Genomic DNA, 21,553 nt, shown 5'->3' with positions numbered 1-21,553 from the left:
AGCTATTTGTTGCCCGTTAAAGTTTTTTAAATGAATTAAGGCCAGTCACATAGTCTACAATTAACATGTAATAAACTTTAACCTCTCATGTTCAACTTAGCTAGTACGGAATGTCAGCGGCCAGTCACCTTCCCACTATTTGCTAAGGCACGTTCATCAGCAAAGAGAATTCTTTGAAATAGGAAACTATTATTGTCACGTATCATCACAACCGAGAGAAAAAAATATCGTGCGTCTGCTGCAGCCCTGCTGATTAATCTGCAGGTGCTGTGGTCGATGATACGGATGGAAGCTGGTTGCGTGCAAAATGAGAAGAACGTTGATGTGACATATTCTAGAGGCACTCACAGTTTCTCTGAAGGTAAAATATGGTCTATGAGCAACAGCTAACAGAACATCTATTTAGTTCACTCAGCCCGTTGCTGTCTTTCTCCTAATCCTTTGGAAACTGGAAATTTGTGGTAAGTTCTATGGGACCAAACTGCTTAGGTCATCAGTCCCTAGGCTTACACACTACTTAATGTAACTTAAACTAACTTACACTAAGGATAACAAACACCCATGCCCAAGGGAGGACTCGAACCTCCGATAGGGTGAGCCACGCGAACCGTGGCAAGGCGGCCGGCTACACCACGCGGCACCTAAACCTTTAGTGGCATTTCAGTGCCCTTCTAGTAACAATACTGTACACAATCGCTGAATTGTCATTCGTATTAGATAACATCTGTCAAAATTCCTTTGCACAATAATCTTAATTGTTTTCTTTGTGTTCTTTCTAAAAAAGGAGTTGAGTGTGTTTTTTCTTGGTTTGTCAAATTTAAATTTCTTGGCAACCTACTAGTGCTTTACCCATGTGAGCGACACAAACAAAGGCTACATTTCGTCTGTGCTGCTTTTGGCTCAAGCAAGCACTTTTGGCTGAATAGCAACAGTGACGAGCTAGAGGGAGAGGAGAAAGAATGACTCACGTGCTCCCCCTACCCTGCCTCATTGTCATACTGAGCGCACTTTGGCCGTGTACTTGCTTGATTCAGCTGCCCCTACCACTTTGTTTTATGCAGCCCATAGTGCCTTCAAAAATCATGTGCCAGATTTTATTATTCTAAAATGGTTCAAATGACTCTGAGCACTATGGGACTTAACATCTAAGGTCATCATTCCCCTAGAACTTAGAACTACTCAAACCTAACTAACCAAAGGACATCACACACATCCATGCCCGAGGCAGGATTCGAACCAGCGACCTAGCAGTCGCGCTGCTCCAGACTGAATCACCTAGAACCGCTCGGCCACCGCGGCCGGCTTTTTTATTCTCTCGCTTGCTATATGCAAACTGCTAGCCACATAATAAAAACTGAAGTGGATGTTTTTATATGAATGTTAATGTAATTAAATTTTGTACTATGGTATGATTCCGCTGGAGGCTACAGTTTCGAGTTATTCCAGGAAAACGCTGTTGAAGGTCACTTTTGTACGTTTTTCTTGAATAATTCGAAAATTACGGTCTCTAACTAAGCATGACCAAGTACAAAATTTAACTGCATTAAGTTTCTCAAAAAAGGATCCTGTTTATTTTTTTGTGTGGTTCTAAGAGCGCGCACTTAGTGAACGAGAGAAAATAAAAATCATATGTATAGTATTTGAAAGTGTTGCGGTTTGCATAAAACCCAGTAGTAGCGGCACCTGAGTCCCCCTTTGCGTAACACAGATATTAAATATTCTTAGAATTAGTAACGTGGTCAGACCATAGGGTAGAATTATGCAGATTTAAGAAATACTAAGTCTGACAAAAATTGTGTAAGCAGCTGCCACACAAATAGATTCGATCCATAATTTTTACCGGCAGGAAGGAGAAGACACAATAAGATGAAATTCGGATAACGTATGTATTTTGACATAAAATATGAGTTAGTACTTTTGGGTGCATGCGTGTTATGGAAAAACTGTCTTTAATACCTTAGGAGGATTTCAGTAGACGTGAATTTTGAACTAAGAAAACAGCAAAACGTTGTAGATTAACATATAGTTAGATATAAGGCAGAATGGAGATAATATATATATTGATATAATAATTCATGATATATCATATCGCAGTGCTTTGGAGAGACTTTTCGGAAGTACAGTAGTAATGCAACAGACAGTTCAGGAGCTAGAGTCAACTCAAAATTCAAAGGAAAATATCGTAACAATGGTAATTAACAAGATACGAAACTAAAATTAAGAGGATATAGACTTATAATATAGATTTACAGTAGTAATAACTAAAGTGGGTGCCTTTTGAGAACTGACTCAAGTGCACTGGTGTTTTAGAGGCGCGACATGGAAGATATATAGGTAATCCCAAAGCTGCCTCGTATTTCCTTCGCCTAATGTCTTTCACCAGACTCGCGTGTTGCCTATGGTGCGGAGCTCCGCCGTGAAATGCGTTGTTGTGTAATCTTCAACCGGGGGCGCTAGCCGTCGAATGTTTGTGTGCGGACACTTTCAGTGATTCCAAGTTATAGAACTGGTAAAAGTGAACTTTCAGTGATTGAAATATTTGCAAAATCTCTTTCGTTTCGGTGTAATACAATCTGTGCGTTGCCCGCCGTGTTTTAATTTACGATGTCTTAACTACTTATAGGCAAGCTCTTAACAGTGTCTTAAACACTTATTTCCTGAACAGCAATTTACGTCTACTGTAATGCTTAGGAGATTCACCTCTGAACTGCATTACAAACTGGTGTGACTTACAAAACCATCTGCATGTGTGATACTGTGGATTTCCTGAATACATGTGATTCTTTAAACAATGAACTTTGTAATTTATCACTATTCTGCCCCTATGTCTAGCAACGTACTGAGTAAGACTTTCCTTTCAAGTCTGAATGTCCGAGCGAACTGAGATGTGCACCTCTGGAATGCATCTTACTAGTATCCGGTTGTAAGCTTCGTTCTGGGTACCGATTCAAGTAACCTGCAAGTTTATCAAACGAAAGGCGAAATTGATAACGAAACTCAAACCCACCGGCCAACAGAGTTTATAAGTACATCGTGATATTTGAACGCCTGTTTCTTCATTATCCGAGGTGACGTATTTCTTTGTTTCCTTATGAAATCGCGAACTTCCGCATAAGACAGCAGTCGGCCTCTTACTTGAAAGAATAAATCTTCAGTTCTAAATATTGCTATTACTCTGAAAGTGTTTGTTGGATTTTGAAGAGAGATGTGATATTGAATTCCTCTCTTTTAGAACTAAGATAGTAGTAGCGGAAGGTCCATTCAAAAATTTGTTGTTGATACCAATAGTTCAGTAACTAACATAGCTTTGGAATGAGACTGTCATTCAGTGATGACTTCCTCAAAATTCATTTGTGGAGAACATAATTACGATGTCTTAAATGATTCTGGAAATATACTCTAAGACAAAAAAACTACACACCATGAACGAATTATCCGAATGGGACGAAAATCGGTAGATGCGATGTATATTTAGAAACGAGTATTAGTGTTTCAGAAGGAAAAAATGGTTCAAATGGCTCTGAACACTATGGAACTTAACTTCTGAGGGCATCACTCCCCTAGAACTTAGAACTACTTAAACCTAACTAACCTAAGGAAATCACACACATCCATGCCCGAGGCAGGATTAGAACATGCGACCGTAGCGGTCGCGTGGTTCCAGACTGAAGCGCCTAGAACCGCTCGGCCAGATGATTTATTTAAGAGAAAGACCTTTACAAACTAAGCCAGTCAATAACGCAATGGGCCACCTCTGGCCCTTATACAAGTGATTATACGGCCTGACATTGTCTGAAAGATTTGTTGGATGTCCTCGGCCGTCTGGTGGCCGAGTGGCTCTAGGCGCTTCAATCTGGAACCGCGCGACCGCTACGGTCGCATGTTCGAATCCTGCCTCGGGCATGGATGTGTGTGATGTCCTTAGGTTAACTAGGTTTAAGTAGTTCTAAGTTCTAGGGGACTGATGACCTCAGAAGTTAAGTCCCATAGTGCTCAGAGCAAATTGAAATTGAACTAGATGTCCTCCTGAGCGATCTCGCGCCACAATGGTGGCCAGAACTGGCGCGTTAGACCGTCAAAATCCCGAGATGGTAGGAGGGCTCCACCCATAATGCTGTTAACCTTCTCCACTGAAGACCGATCCGGCGATCCTGCTTGCCAAGGTAGTGTTTGGCAAGAACGAAGAAAAGCACTATGAATTCTCGCCGTGACAGGAAGGGCATTATCTTGCTGAAATGTAAGCCAAGGGTGACTTGCCAAGAAGACATAACGGAGCGTAGAATATCGTCGACGTATCGCTGTGCTGTAAGCGTGCTGCGTATGTCAACCAAAAGCGTCCTGCTATGAAAAGAAGTGGCACCACAGCCTATTAGTCCTGCCTATTGGGCCTTATGATGGGCGACAGTCAGGCTGGTAGCCCAACGCTCTCCAGGGCGTCTCGAGACAGGTCTTCGCTAGTCATCGGAACTCATCATTGAAAACAATTCTACTCCAGTCAATGTGATTCCAGGCTGAAGAAGTATGCTGAGAACGTTTGGAGCATTATAGGCGTGGCCCTCCAACCATCTCGAGATTTTTGAAGCAGGGTAACAACTAGCATAAGGGCCAGAGGTGGCCCCAACCCCGTTATTGACATACTCAATTTGGGAAGCTCTTTGTCTTGAATAAATCATCCAATTTTTCCGAAATGGTAATCATTTGTGTGTCTGTACATGTATATCGCATCTACTGATATCCGCCCCATTGGGATAATTCCTTCGTGGTGTGTCTTTATTTTTCATCTTACAATGTATTTGCAGTAAACAGCTTAGCTGAACCATCTTGCATACGGGGCGGCGCAGAAGGAATGCTGAGTATTGAAGGGTTTGACACGAACGACCATTCGATGCGAGAAAAGTCCAGTAAACAAAGGCTCTGAAATTCAAGCAGTAAAGAGCTATTTGCACTTGTTCGTCTTCGCTATAGTGAAGCCCATTCTGATACTGAAGAAGTTCTCATAGCTCTTCAGGTATGCATTTTAGAGTACAGATTTACTTTATAAGTTGTTCTTGTTTTGGTCCAAACTAACTCTTCCCCAAAAGAAGGAATCGAAGAGCTTGCAGCAGAAGAGATTTATTTCATAATATAGAAGATGATGAAGTGTTTGTAGCTCTTGAGTTATGCACTCTGGAACTCAGTCTTGCTAGACGTTTTGCTTCGAGAAATCGCTCCTGCCATGTATTTGAATATTGACCATTTCTCCTGGGACATCATGTTTTTGAAGCAGATCAAGTATCCCAGTTCGAGAATTCAATGAACATGCAGAACATAGGCCATCGATGTCAGTCGGTGGTCTGAGATATTCGCTAGTGGGTAGTGAAGGTGCGCCATTTGCCAGACACGCCCTTTACCAGACAAGTGGCTCTGAAAGTTAAATCGGGTCTCTCGACCGCTGTCCTCGGACCTATCGGTCGGTGCATCGCGGATGGAGTAACTCACGGGGACGGGTCGCAGCCGCATGAATTATGCAGCTCATTACAGCCAAGCAGACCGAGTGGCTTGTGTTCGCCGGGTTACCCAGTACCGCAGGGGCTGGCACCGGTTTTGTAACTGGCCCTGCCTGTCAGCTCGTGCGGCTCCGAAATCCGATGCTGCTCAGGAGTACATTGTCAGAAATGCGGTGGAATTTTCATTGCCTAGCTATACTCGTGTTGGTGCAGCAAGTCATGACATGGGTGATCTGTGCCCTGATCGACTCTTCTATGGAACTACACTTTCAAACCTCTTCCACTCAAAATGTTTATAAGAGCAATCATTTCACAGTAAACCGAACGTTCTTGTTTCCTATACTTAATAATTTGGAAAAATCGCATCAAAACTCAATACCTAATGCATAAGTAAGTTATTGTGTGGTTAGTTTCTTCGATTATTAATTATTTTCAGTAAAGTGAATCTCATTGCACGTAATTCATTTCCATAAAATTAGGTCTGCCATATTTTACTTTATACATGGTTAGTCAGCCGCGAGGGGCACCCGAGCGATCTGAGGCGCCTTGCCACGGTCCGTGCGGCTCCCCCGGTCGGAGGTTCGAGTCCTCCCTCGGGCATGCGTGTGTGTGTTGTCCTTATCGTAAGTTGTTTAAGTTATATTAAGTAGTGTGTAAGCTTAAGAACCGATGACTTCAGCAGTTTGGATCCATAAGGCCTTTTTCCATGGTTTGCCTTCGGTACCGAATGAAGTGGCGCAGTCGTTAGCACAATGGTTTCGCATTCGGGAGAACGACGGTTCAAACCGGCGTCCGACCATCCAGATTTAGGTTTTCGGTGATTTCCCTAAATCTCTCTAGGCAGATGGCGTGATGGTTCTCTTGAAAGGGCTCGGGAGATTTCCTTCGTCATGCTTGACACAATCTGAGCTTTTGCCCTGTCTCTAATGACCCCGATGTCGACGGCGCGTTAGATCCAGCCTACCGTACTTTTTCCTTTCTCGTCTTTAGGAGTCATAGATTGCTTCGTTGCTGGTGCCTCCTACAGGGTCTCTCAAACCTTTTATGTCAAACGGAAATCAGTGACAGTGGGTCCGCAACCAATCATATTCAAATAGTGAAACGCACATTTATTGTATTATGGACGCAGTGTGCATCGCATAATAAGGGCGTAATGTGTGTTCTATCACTACTCTCTGCACAGTAGCCTTCGAAGTGTGCGTTTCACTGGCAAGTTGACGGGTGTTGATTGCTGGATGGTCTGCCACTCGACCCAACACGATCTTGTCAATGTCTGATGTTTGGACATGTAACACACCTCACCATGGACACATCAAAGATTGTCCTGCATCTTCCAGTGTACAAAAGACACCCAGGATCTTTCCGATATTGCGGCACAACTGCATGCGCCTTTGCCATGCATGCACTGAGACAGGCGATGGGCACTTTTAAAAATTACTATGAGCTACGTCGCTGTACGCTGTGTACATCCATAATACAATAAATATCTATTTCCGACCACTGGTTCCCTATCTCAACAAAATCTGTTGTGGGCTCCCTATAGTTCGTTTCAAAACAAAACCCAAAAGGCTTGAGACATCCTGTATATGTTATCCTTCGTAGATTGTCTCGAATATTATTGCACATTTAGCTTTTGATTCATTAGGCTTTTGCACTGCTAATGTATCTCGCTGTATGACCTGTGATCAAAGTTTTCACAGTATAACTTTTCCACGATATTCAATTTGCTGCTGAAAGCCTTCAGATAATGTAGTTAGAGAGCTTAGAATACTTCTAACCTGCACGTTCTCAAAACAGGATATGTTGCTCGACTTATTTTCTGTCTGTCTCTGAGATATCGTGTCCTCGGTATATAGTTTATTGTGAAAATGCTTTACTTCTGGACTAAGAGTAGAAAGTGTGAAATGTATACAAATCAATGACTTTTTACGTATTTTCTGACGTACTCAAGCTATTTTTAACGTCTACAGATGCCGAATTATGAAACCGCTGGTTAACATTACTCGCCCCTCTTCCCCACATGAAATTTTCAGCCATTGTGACTTTTAGCGTGCCAGAGATACCATCGATTTTGTTAACGATAGCAAAAGCATTAAAACGTTCTATTGTAATAATAAGGAGAATAGAAATTTCTTTACATTAGTGTTTAGAACATCGTATTTACAAAAATTTCAAGAAAAATCAATTCAGAAAAATGCAGTATTTGAAACACATTCATCCAAAAATTTGATTAGTAAATCATCGTGCAGTTAACTTAAAAATTGTAACAAAACAAACTGATAGAACTCTGATATTTTCTCCGTCATCTATATTTCGATTATCACTAGAGTTATGAACACAGTTGTGCATGGTATGGCTATTCGAATGTATGAATGAGGGAATACTATTTCTTTCAGTCCTTTCCTATGAAACTCGAACAATCAATTAGACCACAAGCACATCTACGTTTCGAGATCCTCAAGCAAACTAATTCTCCCAAAGTTATCTCCAAAATTTGGAAATTGATGTAGGTAAGTGCACGACCCTTTTTGGATCTGTGCAGAGCGTTCTCATGGTGGTGACAGCCACTTCTGCAGATATCAGTGAATGCAGTAGATGGATGTTTCATTCACACAAATAATCGTGTGATATTATCCAAAGTGTAGCGCAGAATCAACTAACTGTAACAGAAGAGTGATAGCACAAACTACTTATCTATGGGATTTTACACAGTGTGTCCCTGTTCTGTTAGGACTGAGGCTATGAAAAATAACAATCATAGATTATGTTCGCAAAACCACTATATTTATTCAAAATAATCTTCCCCTGAATCGGAACATAGCTGAAATCGTTTTAAAAGTGCTTAGAAAGAGTCACTGAAGTCCTTTTTTGTATTGCACTTAGTACTGCTGTACAATTTTTTTTATGTCTTTAATTGCGTCATAACAGGGTCCTTTCATTGCTAACTTCAATTTGGGGAACAACCAGAGGTCGGCTGGTGACCAAATCTGGCGAACACGATGGATGACCCAAATATGTGCCCTTCTGGTGGCCAAAACCTCGTGCACATTCTTCGCTTTGGGCATAGATGTAGGTATGGAGGAGCAACAAAGAACCTGCCTCCCGGTATTCAGGTCTAATTCGACGAATTCTGGCCTAAAAAGGCTGGAGACTCAAAGAACTTGATATTGCGTCTCTACTGTACTGCCATTTTCCAACGAGTGTCAGACAAGTTCTGTTACATTCGCGCGCAGGATGTCTGCTGCAGCATTGCCAGCGCTTTGACTTTTTACAACAGCTGTTTTTCCAACTTCAAGGACCGTAGCGCCACAATTCGTCAAGAGATAGTACAGCAGTTTGAAATTTCGTACAAGCAGTCCTAACGAAAATGGGACACACTGTGTGTTCTGTTGTAAGGCCAATGTCGTATTCATGAGCTTTTGTGCAACAAATGCGCCTGAATGAGAGCATATACGCCGCAGGCACTATTTGATATCTTAGAAGTAGATCAGAATCTTTGCTGTTGCCTGTTCCACACGGCCTAGATAACTAATATCGTTAAATGATGGTTATTCGTAGTCCCGTATGAAGTGGAATAATTCTTCCTGTTTCAATCACGGTTTTAAAATGAAAATTGTAATAATCTCTTTAATGCTGATGTATCACACAAGCACGTAGTGCGGGATTAATCCAAATACATGACTGTAAATGCATACATTCAGGTCGACTCAGCAAAATGTAACACGCTTGCAGATAGTGTCAATAGTTCCATGAATGCGTACATGAAGACCTAAGCATATTTAAATCTGCTGATTGCGCATGTTATGAGTTTCTGACTGAGCAGGAAGACACATATTGGAAGCAAGGCAGCCACAAGCAGTAAGTCAACGACATCGTTGGTGGCACAGTTACTTGTCCTATGTCAACAACATATTTTGAATATGCATGTAAATAACTCCCTTCAGCTCCAAATGCAAGAAAAAAAGAACGTTACAACCCATTTCTCAATTTTTATGATTTCTATGCCAAGTTTTCCTATAGCTTAAGAAAATCTTCCTCTTGCAGCTGCAAAATTCAAGCACTAAATTTCAGAATACTGCCTTATTTCCATTTGCCAGCTGTTCCTAAAGGAGAAAAGCTGCTCCTAATGGTTCAGCAGTGTAAAACTATAAATAATGGGTGGATCGTAAATGAGATTCTCTAAAACCAGTCACACTCTGTAATGGATATGTGAGAGTCAACTTTCGAAATTCCAATGCTCACAAGAGTAATACCTCGCTATGAGAAGCTTAACAGTAGGAGGTCCAAAAACAGGCTACTACCTACAAGGCCCGACACGGCAAATTTGGCCCCATGTTTACTTTTGTTTATTTGATCAGATTGCTTAAGACACATATATAGCTTTCGTGGATTTTTATTAATAATAATACTATATTAAACACACACACACACACACACACACACACACACACACACACACACACACACACACACACACAAAACCGTAGTTCACTTGTCTCACCACACTCGTCTTCTCTTCTCACATTTGCAATATACTACTTTCTCACAACCTCAACAAACAGTAGCAGTATGTTTTCCTTTACATGAGGTACGAATTTTACACTTCTCTCTCTTAGTAGCCCTCTGTGGTCTGCCTTTAGTGTCTACATGTTTCTTGTCTGACTCTTTATTTCTTGATGATACATGCTGCGCTCGAAGCTCTTCACGTAAATCAAACATATACTTCCGCCTGCTAAGTCGCGTACCAGTCACTTCCTTACACAATTCCCAGGAATTTATGGCAGCCAAATCACGAATGTTGTAAAATACATGCACTGTCCAACGTCTTGTACCGGCTTTTGTGGAGTACATCTTTGTCATTTGATCGACAACATTCACCCCAAATTTTGTTTCATTGTAGAATTGCATCGTTTCAGGAGTCTTCTTCTGACTATCGGACAGGGATACATGAGAGTGACGTGAACTCAGTAAGGAAAACACTCTTATTTGTTTTCCCTTGATAACCTGTTAGTGTTGTTCCATCATCATTTTTATACACAATAGACAAGTGGAGCGGTTGTTTTCTGGTCTTTGCAGTAGGAGGCACCTCCATTCGATTACGGTTCAAAATACCTACTAAAGTTGTGGATGCTGCCCTCAGACGGTTTTCAAGGCTTAGCGAAGTAAAGTAACTGTCAGTAGTGACATTCTAACTTTTGCCTAAGCATGGTCCCATAAGCTTAAGAACAACATTTTCACCTAGGCCTTGATCAGCTGGTCGAAGGCGATCAGAACCAGTGTATGAGAATCCATTCAGTATGTATTTACTAGGAATACCTACAAGTAACAAGAATTTTATGCCAAACTTATCTGGCTTGCTTGCAATATATTGTGTGAGTGGGCATCTTGTTTTAGACGGCAAAAGTTGTCCATCAACTGTAAGACAAGGTTCTGCTTTATAGCATGACACTCTGTTTTCTATGAAAGCATTTCAAGTATCTGAGACAAGAGCAAATTTGTCAGCCTTCAGGCGTTCAGATCTAGTGGACTTGGTGTCCCATACTGTTGAGCAGAGGCTTTTGAGAGAAAAATTCTTTGCCCCATACACTCCTCTTGCATACATTATGACGACAAAGGCACCCAGTTCTTCAGTGTCTACTGTCCAGGAATCGTCTTGTGTTCGACAACGAGCCTCAGCTTCAGTACAGTGCTTGATATGGCGCATCATGGAAGCACTAAAAATTAACCGCCAAGCACTAAGAAGTTTCCCACTTTGAATTTTCCTTTTAGCATGTGATGTTGGTCCTGAGCTCTCCCGCAAAATGTTATGACTTTGTACACGACCTGAAAACATATGAAAAAAGAAAAGTATTTTTAGAACGTGTAATGTACTGATATTATATGAGTATATCTGTTCTTGTAATTTTACAAACTAAAACTCTACACAAAGGGCAGAAATATTAGTGACCTGCATTAGAACCCACTGGTACAATTTTCCACACAGTCCCATATTTTGCTGTTTCTTTTTCTTCAATAGCTTGCCCAGTATCAGTTTTTGACTGACTTCCAGGGGAAGCAGATGTTGTCCGGATTGTTGATCTTATAGAGCTAGAATTGGAGCATCAGAAGGCATGCTGGATGTAGAAGCTTCATTTTCCTCTAAATTCCGGTGAAAAATGTCCTGGGCTGTGTTTACATTATCACATTCGTTGCACGAGTCACATTCTTCATCAGCACACACTGGAACAACTACACTTTCATCATTGTCCTGATCGCTGTCGGAAAACTCAAACTCTTCACCTGAACTTTCCTCTTCTATTTTTCTCAGTTGTGCTAGTATTTCAGCGTCTGTTAGCCGCTTATTGTATTCGTACCTGACGACTGCAGGGATGACTCTCAGATACCGTCACAACATAAAATAACTGAAATCCTTGCGTCAACTAACCAAAAATCAGCGCTGGATTGAATGATATTGTTGTCGCATATTTGAACAACACAGGGAAAATAGCTGATGTGATTCCATACGCAGTATTGCAAAAAAGTAGCCTCTAAATACAGAGAGACGTTGGAGGTGCCAAATTGGCCCCGTCGTCCTTCTAGGTGGTAAGCTTTATATTTCACAACCTAATAAAAATAGTACACTCCAAAACGTGGTGGTTAATATTTCATATGACTGCTGAAAAATCACAAAATATCAAGTCAGTCGAACTTACGATTTGCTCACTAAACAAGTGAAAAGATCTGAAAGGGGCCAATTCGGCCCCTCGGTCTTTTTGGTGTTAAGAAGCTGAAATACGGCCTCGACGCTTGTCTTACCCCTTGTCTGTAAATTCATAGTTACCGAATCATGGGATGTTATGGAGATGTATTTGAACAGCAACAAATCATCTCTCTCGTGGTGTGATGACATCAGAGAATAGTATTCAACCGATTTTACACACCAAAATTTGGAAAAAAACGTCAACTTTCCAAGGACAGTGTTCCAGTTGCGCATCAAGGAAGTTTTTCAACTTTGCGTTGACATGAATGTAAAAAAAAGGTCCTTTTTGAAGGAAAGCCCAGAAACTTATTAAAAGTGACTGCAAAAGGAACATACCATTATAAATGTTGATTATCAAAATAATTATTGCTTCAAGTGGTTAGTTACAGCTGGTATGTACCCAGCGGATGACAATGTGAGCTTTGGTCTGCTCCTTTTTCCATGCACTAAACTTTGTAAACATTTCACTTTCTTGCATTCTGAGACGTGTGGAAATGTTTGAGAAAAACAGCCAAACTATATGGTATCCAGTGCTCTGAGCACAAGGTTGTAGGAGGGGAAAAAGAATATGAAATATAATATTTTAAAGTTATTTCAATGTTTGTTTCAAATAACGTAATAACCGTGAGAAACACGTGAATCTGTTAATTCTGCCAATCGCAAACACAGTAGTTTACCATTTCTGTTACAAAAACAATCTTTTGTGGCTAGTAAATTCTAGCAATATGCGTGTAGTAGCATTACTCCTTCCCACCATCTCATTGGCACGCTGTACTATGTGGTACAGTTTATGCCATTTTCATTCTGAAGAAACATTGACTTCAAATTTAGTTGGTTGCCTGCAGTTAAAACCAATTCATAGTATCATGCCAAATCCAGAGATGCCGTTCAGAACATTTAACAAGTATAGCAAGCAATGAAGGCTACAGTTTCTTGCATATGGAAATACTGAATGCGGGCTAAAACTGATTGATACTGACGAAATTTATATACATAAACTATAGAGTACTGTTTTACATATTCACTGTACTGGGGCGTCTCTATGAAACGGATTAGCAAACAGCTTTCTTTGAATGCCAAATACATAAAAAAATTACATGTTGCCGAAAGAAACAAGTTAATATTAGGCTCAAAGAGGAAGCAGTGTTTCGAGCAGAATAATCTGCCGCATCTTCAAGACACTCTTCAGGGAAATTGATGTGAAACAAGATAATTGTCATTTTACAGACAGGTTTTGAGGAGCTTCTCAAGCGAGCTGTAATTTAAATTATAGGTCTAATTTTACAGTGCTAGCGCTTTTTCACAATATGAAAAATGAGATCTTTATTTTAAAATAATAACCTATGCCAATAAGTGGAAGAAACTAGGCACAATGAAACGATGAACGTAAAGCCACGTCATGCTTCTGCGACTGTGGTAAAGATGGCAGAGTATAAATCATATTCTAAGTCTGTGCCACTGAAACATCATTCCGACATAAAATTTCTGATTACAGATTCCTCTAGTCTGTGAGAACACTCAATAAAATGTGTTTCCTTGAGTTGACAATAACAAGAAAGCATTTTCCTTAGGGTGAAGAGTTTAATATGACTAATCAGTAAGGTATGTATCCATATGAGTATGAATCTGAAGAATCCGTTTCGTTACATGAGCATTAGCTGCCAATTGAAGCGTTCAACAGCTTGCTGATCAGTGAAATGACAGTCAAAGAATATAAACATCAAAGAGGAGGCAAGGTTTGTTGTTAATTTGAATGGAATGCGTTAGGAGTTTACTGTGATTTATATTTCGAATATTTAGAACAGATGTGATGCTGTTGGTCGAAGTATTTGAATATTTCCAAGCAGCCATTATCAAAACGCACAAACTGGATAGAGCCACTATGTGACTTCGGACGCTTAGCTGAAAACTGATTATGTATAATTTCAAGTTATTACTGACATAGAACAATTACAGTTAGTTATTGACTATCTGCAGAAGGTATTGATGGTCACTGTTCACTTAGACATGCTGTGGCAAGTAATATGTTCATGCTTCATCACAATGAAAATAATTATGAATCAAGTGTACCTCGACGTTAATACTGAGCAATTATGGAAATCCTACTTCCCATTGATTGTGACTGGCTATCTGCAGAGGTGGTGAAAGGTGTGATATAATGAGCTTATCACTTAATTCAGACATAGGTTACGTTTTAGAAGTATACCTCTAATATAGAGGTAATATCTATGAAATTCACTCTAATGAACAATTGCACCTAGAGGAAATTGCACCACCACTACCAATCTTTAAGAAACCAAGAATTGCAAATAGGCTGATCTCCACATCATATTATAAAAATAATTATACGATTCTCTACAGAAATTTAAAGTAGTATCGCTGGTCATCACGCCTCAGGTCGAAATGGGACTCAACACTGGAAATAATTCTAGTCCAGTCAATGAGATTCCAGGCCGAAGACATGGCTGGAGACACCACGGACATCGGTGGGATTCCAACCTGATTGTCGCCCACTGTACTGCTTGACAACCACGAGTGACGGTTTGGGGTGCTGTTTGATTTCCTAGCACGACCTCTTTGGCTGTGATACACGGAACCCTTACAGCATAGCGGTACGTCGACGATATTCTACGAGTCGTTTTGTCGCCCTTCATGGCAAGCCATCCCATCAATGAATACCAAGCGGAATAACTGCTGCCATAAACGCCAAGGACTGACTTGCATTATTTGTGAATCTCTTTGTCTTGACAAAATCATCGATTTTCTCTGAAATTGTTCCGAAATTGAACCCATATATTTGTCAGTACACGCACAAGACATCTACCGATATCCGCCTATTTGGATAATTCCTTCAAGATGTGTGGTACCAAGGAAACCGGTACACCTGCCAAATGTCATGTAGGGCTCCCGCGAGCACGTAGAAGTGCCGCAACACTATGTGGCATGGTCTCAACTGATGTCTAAAGTAGTGCTGGATGGAACTGTCCCCATGAATCCAGCAGGGCTGTCGATAAACCCGCAAGTGTACGAGAAAGTGGAGATCTCTTCGGAACAGTACGTTGCAAGGTATCCCATATGCGCTCAGTAATGTTCATGTCTAGGGAGTTCGGTAACAACTGAAGTAGTTAAACTCATAAGAGTGTTCCTGGAGCCACTATGTAATAATACAGGGCGTGTGGGGGTCTCATCGTCCTGCTGGAATTGTCTAAGTCAGTCGGAATGCACAATGGACATGAATGGATGCAGGTGATGAGACAGGATGCTTACGTATGTGTCACCAGTCAGAGTCGTATCTAGGCGTATCAGGTGTCTTATTTCACACTACCTGCACACGCCCTGCACCATTACAGAGCCTCCACCAGCTTCAACAGTCCCCTGCTGACATGCAGGGTCCATGGATTCATGAGGTTGTCTCCATAACCCTACACGTCCATACGCTCGATACAATTTGAAAAGAGACTCGTTCCGACCAGGCGACATGTTTCCAGTCATCAACAGTCAAATGGCGATGTTGAGAGGCACGGGCGAAGCGTAAAGCTTTGTGTCGTGCAGTCATCAAGGATACATGAGTGGGCCTTCGGCTTCGAAAGCCTATATCGATTATGTTTCGTCGAATGGTTCACACGCTGACACTTGTTGATGGCCCAGCCTTAAAATCTGTAGCAATTTGGGGAAGGGCCGCACTTCCATCACGTTCAACGATTCTCTTCAGTCGTCGTTGGCCCCGTTCTTGCAGGATCTTTCTCCACCCGCAGCATTATCGGAGATTTGATGTTTTATCCTATTCCAGATTTTCATGGTACAATCTTGAACTGGTCGTACGGGAAAATCCCCGCTTCATCGCTCTCTTGGAGACTCTGTGTCCCATCGCTCTTACGCCGACTACAACAACACTTTCAAACTCACTTAAATCTTGATAACCTACCACTGTAGCAGCAGTAACCGATATAAGGACTGTGCCAGATGCTTGTTGATTTATAAAGGCGTTTCCGCCCACAGCGACGCATCCCCATACCAGTTGCTTTGGCGCTTCAGTGTACGTGCAGTTGCGTATACATACTGCTACGAACGTTCTTCGAGCAGCTGAGATAGACGCTGTGTTCATCGATTCATTGTTATGATGCAGGCAGGTGGCTTTTAGTGTGAACCTTGCCTTGGACTTAGTGTTGTGACGTAACAAGACTGTTACGCCACACTGAAGTAGCCGAAAGAAAGGCACGCGTACACACACGCCGACTGGCGTCAAGTCTGCAACAAGATACGTTATGACTGCTATCAAGAAAATACGTAGCTTTGGAATATACTTAACTTTATTTACTCCTTGTGATACATCTCTCTGGACTATACAAATGAGACTCGTAAGATACATGCACTGTTACAATTGGCGCCTTGCTAGGTCGTAGCCATGGACTTAGCAGAAGGCTATTCTAACTGTCTCTCGGCAAATGAGAGGAAGGCTTTGTCCGTATTGTCGCTAGCAATGTCGTCGTACAACTGGGGCGAGTGCTATATCGTATCTCAAGACCTGCCTTGTGGTGGCGCTAGGTCTGCGATCACACAGTGGCGACACGCGGGTCCGACATGTACTAAATGGACCGCGGCCGATTTAAGCTACAACCTAGCAAGTGTGGTGTCTGGCGGTGACACCACACTTAGTTCACTGAGGAACAAAACTGCCAAACATCGACTGCGTTCCGCACCACATTCCTAATGCAACGTGACTGAACGAAGAGGTTATGAAGTTCTGAAAAGTAATGGCTCCTAAATTTATATTCTTTTCTCACTATCGGCTGAGGCATTACAAGCCATGCACATTCCTGTGTCGACTTTCTCGCTCGGCTGACGCAAGTTGCCACCCTCTGCCACTAAAAGGCCGCAAATCGTTGTGTCTAACATGGCGCTCTCTAGAGCAAGCATGTCGGTGATTGAGAGTCAGCGTACTCTATTCGAGTTTCTAACAGCAGAATGTGCGCCTCCAACTGAAATCCGTAGAGCGAAAGCCGAGAACCGTGTGCACGGTGAGGGCCTCGATTTCCTCTGAAGAGTTAATCAGCCCGTTGCGATAAGTCGCGGCGGTTGCCGTATGCGGTCGACCACTCCGAGCTGTGCCACACACGTTGAAGTTAGCACCACCATTTCCTTCATTACGAGCATGAGCAACCCAATGTCGCACATTTTGATGTCAATTCAATCGCTACCGTAGAAAGCTTTAGAAACCTGCGACCTTCTTCAACACGCGAAAGTTGCCCGAGTAATATGCATCGCGCGTAACATCTCAACCGGTATTGAAAACACTTTAAACATTCGAAGGCGTTACTATTCAGTACGCCCTCGTACATCTCCGGAAGCCCTGTTTCGGTATGTGGCGGAGGGTACTTTTGGTGCCAAAAGCTGTTTACCACTTCCCTATACAATTCGCGAACGGTGTGTGTGAAGAATGATTATCGGCCAGCTTCCGCAATATGTGAAATTCCTATTATTTTTTCATTGTGGTCATTTCCACGCATATCAGGGAGAAGGATTACCTTGTCCGAGTCTTGCCGGAACACATTCTCTCGGAATTTAAAAAAAATTGTTGGATCGACTGACGCAGTATTTAGTTGAGCAGCTCTGTAATGTTCTCGCGTTGACTAAACCGGCCCTCCACGAAACGAAGCACTTTTCTTGTGTATTCTCTTGATCTAATCTGGTAGGTGTTAATGTAGTCTGCTAAGTGTTCCAGATTGATGAGCAATACTTAATAGCTGGTTGTACAAATATTTTTTAAGCACTTCATTCGTGGATGAAGTATATTTCCTTAAGATTCCTCCAATCAATTTGAGTCTGCCTTTTATTTTCCCTAGAACTTGTATTGTGTGTTCATTCCACAATAGGTCGTTCTAGATGCTTACTCCTATCTATTTCACGGAAGCTACTGAGTCCAGATATTTCTCACCTTTTATGTTGTCGTACAGTAGTGAATTTGGTCGCCTCTTTATACGCACTACAGTACGTTTACTTACATGCAGGGTCAACTGGCAGTCCCTAAAGCAACCATTGATCCTCTGCATGTCTTTCTCCAATTCACTATCGTCTTCTAGTGCAGCTGCATTCTTAAAGTCAACCGCATCATCTGCCAACAACTTTATGCATCTTCCACTGTTATCCACTGAATAGTGGGAAATGGGAAGTTCACTATTGGACGAACGTATCGTTGGATCCCGCCACCCGGCAGACAGCAAAGGAGCATTACTATATACTAGGTCTACAACTTTTCTTCCGCCGTTTTTTCTCGAAGTTCGGGGCTTTGTTGCGAAAAACTTAGAAAAAAATTATGATTAATAGTACTGACCATCGCTGGCCACTACGTTCTCCCATCTTTCGGATAGCATACGAATCCCGTGGCGGAAGAACTGGGCGCCATTTGTGGGGATCCATGAATCGATTCAATTTTGCATTTGTACATACGGTCGGAAGTGCTGGTCAGCCAGACTGTGTGCCACTGATCGAAAAAGGTGGTAGTCAGAGAGAGCTACGTATGGAGAATAGGGCTGGAGGGATAGGACTTCTCATTTCTACGTTTACATGTATAATTTGACGGGTTTTGCGACATGGGGTCTAAGACTGACCTGCTGCAAAATTACCTTTTCGTGTCTATCGCTATATTGTGGTCGTTTGTGTTACAGTGCTGGGCTCGAACGCATCAATTGCTTTCGATAATGATGTCCTGTGACTGTCTTCGTCTGTTTCAGTACCTATGAAAACGTTCTGTCTTCCCTCGCCATGCCGGTCTTAGACATCAAAACCTCAGTTCTTAAGATGTTGAAAAATATCTCTGCTCATTCTTCCACTAATAGTTCCCTCACCACTGGTCTTACACAGCATTTTAAGAGCCACAGCTGCATATTTCTTCACGGTAAAGCAGAAATTTAAAACTTCCCCCAAATGGCGAGAGGGTACGTAAGTTGACGTACTTAATCGAGAATAACCTTATGATGCAATCACAAATCGACTAACATTTTTATGGCATTGTGTTTACAAAAGCCTAAAGTCATCGTATTACACGTATGACCAACCACCTGAACCCCACTTACCTCTACTGCCGTCTATTGCAAAACGGCGGAAGCAAAGTTATGGACCTAATATAGTAGCTAAGGCAAAAATTGACTGCAGTGACTGGTTAGAACCGCTAAAACTACTAGGTCGGTACTAAAACAAACCACTTCCTTGTCTGAAAACCAGGAAAGTATACAGCAACAACAGGAAATGGCTAGCGAGTATCAGTACCTACTCTTAGACGATGTATTCTTTTGACCAAACGTATTTTGCTTTGCAAATAGCTTAAATGAGGTTATGGTAAGTTAATTACGTCCAATATTGGTGCCAAAGGAAGGAGTTTTCAAAGTAATTTCCAAACTAAAGCTGAGGGAGAGAGGTCTTACAGGGTGGTGGTGGTGGTGGTGGTGGTGGTGCTGGTGGTGGTGGTGCTGGTGCTGGTGCTGGTGGTGGTGGTGGTGGTGGTGGTTGTGGTGGTGATGATGGGAAGGGGGGGGGTGGTCGATAGACGACACGATGGCAGTGAAGACTAGCGGCGACGCAGCGCAGGATGGTGAAGGACAGGGGAGAGCGTAGCGCGGGCGTGCCTACCCACCAGGTGCGGGTCACCGGGTCACCAGGCCCTCCCGCCCCCGTGGCATGCAAATCTGTGGCGCGCCAGTCCCCAGCCCAGCCCCGACCTGTTGCTCATCCAGTAACAACGCCAGCGAGCGGGTGAACCACCCCAGTAGACTCTATTTCACCAACAGTTTTAGCCGCACACCGGGCCCCCTACAGCCAGTAGGTCTGCTACACTGCTTGAACTTCATCATTTTCATTCGACCAACATGTTAATCACCAACCAATATCACGGCAAAATAACCTGTCAGACAGACTTCTGTTTGCATAACATACGAGTTCCACTGAATGGAAGAGCTCATTCGTTCAAGCTGCTGTGAAGAATGAGGTCCTCTGCACGCAGAGCGACTCAAGTGGAACCCATTGATGAAGCGGGTTGAAAAATGGTCGCTTGTGAATCACTTTCTGTGCAAAGAGTTATCAATCTGTTGGCAGCGTTTCGGCGTCCACACTGGGTAACGACCAGTGGTGTCGTGTCCTCAAATACAGCTCTGTATTAGTGTAATTTGTATACGAAGGAGTAATTTGCCACAATAAGCTTTGTATGGGATGTGGGAAAAGGTTCAATGTTATTCACAACAGCCAACTACATGACAGACCTGACAGAGGAAGCCTGATGTGAAGTGGGGAAAGACGTTCAGTTGATGAGTATGTGTTGTGTTATCCATCACTAAGAGCTAATGTACAACATAAATGTAAATTATACGGAGAGTATTCTTTTGTTTGTCAAGATGAACCTGTGTCGTCCTGTAAAATTACATTTTCATATGCGAATGAACTCTGGAAACTGCAGGAAAATGACGGAAAATCCGAAAACCTCCAATAAATGTAAACACAATGGTGTTCACATACAAATTATTTGTTGAGCATGAGTTAACGTGAGCTAATTTGCTTGTATATAAACGAAAAGAAATTTGCGTTTTCAAAATAAAAGTAGCGCTACTTTAAGCTGGAAGAAGTCATCTGTGCCAAATTACTGTGGTACTATTCAGTCATTCTATAACAAGTTATGAATCTGCAGCCTCTCTGTTGCAACTTGTTATGTGTTACTAACAGCTTGCAGTTTATGTTTCTTTGGGTCTACGGCTGCATCCAGAATTTTCTTCATTTTCTCATTTGTGTATAGCAATAATTGAACACACCTTTACCTGTGAGCTAGAATCTGTGCTTGACTTGCCGAATGTAACCGAAAGATTCTTTTGTGCAATGAACAGCACTTCCTTTCCTATACGGTCCTATATGGCAGCTGTAGTTTCTCATTGCAGAGTTGTGCAGTTGGACGTTGCAAGTCAGAAACAAGTTTCCTATTTAGATCGACTGCCAGCTGCATTCCCTTTAAAACTTCGTATGCTGACCGCCTTATATGCAAGAATAGAAACAAAAGCTAAGGCTCTTTTAGACGATGATCTTTTGGATTTAATACAGTAGAGCACTAGAGGGGGAGTTCCGACTTTGCGATTGGCAATGGAACCAAAATTGTGAAAGGTGAAGACACCGTCATAGAATTACATGCACTATGAAAAGCTTTCAGCTGTGTAAATCCGAGTGAGTTGTTTTAGACTATCTCAGAAAAGTATATGTAAGCTATGAGAAAGAAGGGGTAACATGCCATATGTACAGGAACCAATACAGAACATTAAGAAAGAAAGACAAGATTGAGGTGCTCAGATGGAAA

The sequence above is a fragment of the Schistocerca americana genome, chromosome 3 (assembly GCF_021461395.2).
Source record: "Schistocerca americana isolate TAMUIC-IGC-003095 chromosome 3, iqSchAmer2.1, whole genome shotgun sequence".
NCBI lineage: Eukaryota > Metazoa > Arthropoda > Insecta > Orthoptera > Acrididae > Schistocerca > Schistocerca americana.
This window is presented reverse-complemented; position numbering follows the sequence as displayed.